This window comes from Dendrobates tinctorius, unplaced genomic scaffold (genome assembly GCF_039654945.1).
Source record: "Dendrobates tinctorius isolate UK_male_01 unplaced genomic scaffold, ASM3965494v1 ptg000322l, whole genome shotgun sequence".
In the NCBI taxonomy this organism is placed as follows: Eukaryota; Metazoa; Chordata; class Amphibia; order Anura; family Dendrobatidae; genus Dendrobates; species Dendrobates tinctorius.
In genome coordinates this window covers 1,697,858-1,703,131 of record NW_027361989.1, presented here as the reverse complement: position 1 = coordinate 1,703,131, position 5,274 = coordinate 1,697,858, and positions in this window count along the sequence as shown.

Genomic DNA, 5,274 nt, shown 5'->3' with positions numbered 1-5,274 from the left:
GCAGAGCAGTCAGCTCGGCACAACACACCAAGAAGCCCGGAGGAGGGAGCGGCCGATACCCCGCAGAGGACAGAAGGGAGACGGTGTGTGGAGGGGGGAGGAAGAGTGTGGGGGGAGCAGAGGCTGGGCATGGGGAGGAGCAGAGGCTGAGCATGGGGGGGAGGAGCAGAGGCTGCGCGTGGGGGGGAGGAGCAGAGGCTGGGCGTGGGGGGGAGCAGAGGCTGGGCGTGGGGGGGGAGCAGAGGCTGGGCGTGGGGGGAGCAGAGGTTGGGCATGGGGGGAGCAGAGGTTGGGCGTGGGGGGAGCAGAGGCTGGGCATGTGGGGGGAGCAGAGGCTGGGCGTGGGGGGAGGAGCAGAGGCTGGGCGTGGGGGGAGGAGCAGAGGCTGGGCGTGGGGGGAGGAGCAGAGGCTGGGCGTGGGGGGGAGCAGAGGTTGGGCATGGGGGGAGCAGAGGTTGGGCATGGGGGGAGCAGAGGCTGGGCATGGGGGGGAGCAGAGGTTGGGCATGGGGGGAGCAGAGGTTGGGCGTGGGGGGAGCAGAGGCTGGGCATGTGGGGGGAGCAGAGGCTGGGCGTGGGGGGGAGCAGAGGCTGAGAATGGGGGGTCAGAGGGTGAGCATGAGGGAGCAGAGCCAGAGCTGGCGTGTGGTGGACGGGAGCAGAGCCGGAGCTGGAGTGTGGTGGACGGGAGCGGAGTCGGCGTGTGGTGGATGGGTGTAGGGGCCGAGCTGGTGTGTGGTGGACGGGAGCAGAGCCGAGCTGGTGTGTGGTGGACGGGGGCAGAGCCGGAGCCGGCGTGTGGTGGATGGGAGCAGAGCCGGAGCTGGCGTGTGGTGGACGGGAGCAGAGCCGGAGCTGGCGTGTGGTGGACGGGAGCAGAGCCGGAGCTGGCATGTGGTGGACGGGAGCAGAGCCGGAGCTGGAGTGTGGTGGATGGGAGCAGAGCCAGAGTTGGAGTGTGGTGGATGGGAGCAGAGCCAGAGCCGGCGTGTGGTGGATGGGAGCAGAGCCGGAGCTGGTGTGTGGTGGACGGGAGCGGAGCCGGAGCTGGTGTGTGGTGGACGGGAGATAAAACATACCCTTTAGTAAACATACCCTTTAGGGCGGCACGGTGGCTCAGTGGTGGCGCTGCAGCCTTGCAGTCTGGGGTCCTGGGTTCAAATCCCACTAAGGACAACATCTGCAAGGAGTTTGTATGTTCTCCCCGTGTCTGTGTGGGTTTTCTCCGGGTACTCCGGTTTCCTCCCACATTCTAAAGACATACTAATAGGGAATTTAGATTGTGAGCCCCATCGGGGACAGTGATGATGATGTGGGCAAACTGTAAAGCGCTGCGGATTATGTTAGCGCTATATAAAAATAAAGATTATTATTATTATACATATAAACAATGTATCGGTGAAGTCACAAATAGAGGGGCGTGAGGAGGAATGATTCCCACTTGCAATGGCTGAACTGCAATCAGCAAGTCCCAGAATCTCTCGTGGATCTGGGAGAATCCCACAGAACCCTGCAAACAACGACTGACAGATTCTGGCTGCATATAACAGTAATGACTGGAATCTGGATGAGATTAGTAGAGTTACACTTACCACCCGGAATATGCCAGAGCAATAAGTGAGAAAAAGCACAAGCTCAGCAATTCATGAAGCAGGTGCGGGAGGAAAAGTAGATCCTGGGTCCAGGATGATCCATGCAGGACAAGGGGAAGAAAATGCCCTACAAGACCCTAAAGGGCGAACCATAGTCTATCCCCAAGACTCCACCCTGACAGTCCACAGCTCCCCCTGTGCTAAACAAGCCCTGCACTCCCCCATGGAAGAGCCCAATGTGTTTCTTCCAAGCTGAGTCATCAGGGGACTTATCCTTGTGATAGGAGGTGAGGTGCCATAGTGCTGAGCTAGAGAGGAATGGATCCCTTGCACTCCCTGTCTAAAGTTGTGAGGAACGGGAGGGGACAAAAAGGGTTAACTTTAAATAGATGATGAATTACCACTGCACATTAGGAATTCCCACAGGTGTTAACATTGAACATACCCCATATGGTGTGCATGCCATTATGTCTCCAATCAATAGAGCGTCCTACAGACACGTGTTACCCAGAGAAAGGGGGAGTATGAAAAAACATACCATGGTACTTCTGGTGGATGGAACGCACGCCAGTGTGCCATAAAGGCGCATGAGCCGCAAGAAAAAAATCCGACACCCAAATGAAGGCGGGCTACTAATTGTGTCCAATGAGGCCGAGGTGTGCGCTCCACAACCTAGTGTTTCCAGCAAGTGTAACGCACGCCAATGCCACATCCGGCAAGTGGAACGCATGCCATCGCCAAATCTGGCAAGTGGAATGCACGCCAATGCCACATCCTGCAAGCGGAACGCACGCCAACACCACATCCTAGAAGCGGAACGCACGCCAACGCCACATCCTGCAAGAGGAACGCACGCCACATCCTGTCAGCGGAACACACGCAAACGCCACATCCGGCAAGTGGAACGCACGCCAATGCCACATCCGGCAAGTGGAACGCATGCCATCGCCACATCCGGCAAGTGGAATGCACGCCAATGCCACATCCTGCAAGCGGAACGCACGCCAACACCACATCCTAGAAGCGGAATGCACGCCAACGCCACATCCTGCAAGCGGAACGCACGCCACATCCTGTCAGCGGAACACACGCAAACGCCACATCCGGCAAGTGGAACGCACGCCAATGCCACATCCGGCAAGTGGAACGCATGCCAACGCCACATCCTGCAAGTGGAACGCATGCCAACGCCACATCTGGCAAGTGGAACGCATGCCAACACCACATCCTGCAAGCGGAATGCACGCCAACGCCACATCCGGCAAGTGGAACGCACGCCAATGCCACATCCGGCAAATGGAACGCACGCCAACGCCACATCCGGCTTTGATGGCACCTTCCCTTTAAACTGCCAGGGTTTTTATTGCAGCCACTCCTGTGCTGTCCCTGTGGTGTACATCTATGTTATGGGGCCCAAAAGAGTTCATTTGTAAAAAAAATGTTTCACTTGTTGAAACATAATAAAATGTGTCTTCTGCTTTTTGCATATTTTTTTCTTCTTACAAGAATTGTTGGAGCCAGTTTTCTTCAGAAACATTTTAATATCGGCTTTTTCTGATGTTTCTCTTGTAATATAGGAAAGCCTAAGGCCAGAAATAAACCCCATAAATCACTGTACATGGAGACTTTGGGGTCAGATCATTTCTGTCCGTTGTGTTTGTGGAAACAAAAAATCTTTTCTAAAAGCCTCAAACTTCTGTGTGTGAATCAGAGCTGAGATCTAACGTAGATGGGGAGAGGGTTAAATTAACCCTTCACGGTTGATCCAGTGATTTCCAAATTAATCCACATGGCGTTCCTAGCAACTGGGAATGACCACACGTAGACGGGGGGTCTCTGTACGGGAGGATCAAGACAGATCACTAGTCCCCTTTATTTTAGTCACTTCTTTTATAATATTTTGCTTAATTATGCAAAGTTCTCAACTACCAAAAGCATCATGGTAATGCTTCACTTTATAAGCCAATAATATTGCAAGAAAACCGGAAACTACATATATGTCCGTCATAGAAAGGCGTATAATGGCATATTCTTCAGAGTATTACACCCCAGGGTCCCTTATCTTGTACCTGATGAGGAACAGTTTGGTTTCATAACAGCCTGAACTTTTCATCCCAATTACAAAAAAATTATCTTAAAGCAACAAAAATGGAGAAACGAAACCTTCAGAAAATGGAGAAAATAAAACTTCAGCTCTGATTTTAGTTTTAACCCTTCACAACGTGATAGAAGATTACAGTGCGGGGAAGACGGGAAACATTCATATAGACGGCTGGTGGGGATGGAGGCAGTGACCGACTCTGGCCAAATCTGTCTCTAGAGCCGTAGTAGAAGATGAGGATGTCGTCCTCATCATGAAGGAGTTATTTCTCATGTCACATGTAATGAATATCTCCTGCAGTATGGCTAATGCCGATTCCAGTGTCGGTAATGAGACGAGAATTAGCGTTATGGAAGATGAGTCTATGAGGAACATGTTCAGCTGCCGACTCCGAGGAGGAAACGGCTTGTTGTCTGTGGCCTAAATATATAGGTTTTATTAGTAGATGTCAGGGAAGAAAATTAAACACTGTAAAATAATCTCATATGTTTCCCTTATTATCTCCAGTAATTGTATTATTACACAGGATTCTTATGATTTTACATCGGTTCTTCTTTTCATTCAGGTCTTTATAATATCGGATCCTCTCAGTGAAGATCTTCTACAAAAGAGAATTTTCCTGTTTTACCCATCAAGGATGGATATGGACAAAGACAAGATGGCGGAGAGGATGTTACACCTCACCCTAGAGATCCTCTTCCGTCTCACTGGAGAGGTGAGAGATTCTGATGACGTCACATTACATCATTCTTATCTATGGGAATAACAGATGGACAGAACTGGAGAGGTGAGGACTTTGGAAATGTCTGTAGTGAGATTTATTAATGTGTCTCCATAACCAGGATTACACAGTGGTGAGAAAGACCTCTAGTGATCGCTGTCAGGACCCTGTGCCTGAGGGATGGGGAGGACTCCTGAGCCCAATCACGGGACCTCCACCTCACCCCCTGATCCATGAGGACATCAATGATCAGAAGATCCTAGAAATCATCTACAAGATGATTGAGCTGCTGACTGGAGAGGTGACACTGCTGGGAATGCTGGGACATTATACAGTAACACTATGAAGGGATCGGGGGATGACGGTATCATTGTATGTGTCAGGTTCCTATAAGGTGTCAGGATGTCGCTGTCTATTTCTCCATGGAGGAGTGGGAGTATTTAGAAGGACACAGAGATCTGTACAAGAACATCATAATGGAGGTTCCCCAGTCTCTCACATCTCCAGGTAATAGACAGGACTAAATACACACGGCCTATAATTATCTGTGTGTAAAGTATGAATTCAGTCCCTGTATGTGTTTCCTCCAGATCTATCCAGTAAGAGGACAACACCAGAGAGATGTCCCCGTCCTCTTCTTCCACAGGACTGTAACCAAGAAGATCCTAATGCTCCTCAGGATCATCAGGTAGATGGAGAGAAGGTGTCAGGAGATCTCCCCTATGATGTGTAGATGGCTGTGAAGGTCTTGTGCTCAGTCTTGTTTTATCCACCAGTATTATATGTCTTATACTTGTGTGATGAGAACGGTGGAGATGGCAGGATTAGAGCTGATCATAGATGGGACTTCTCCATCTGTC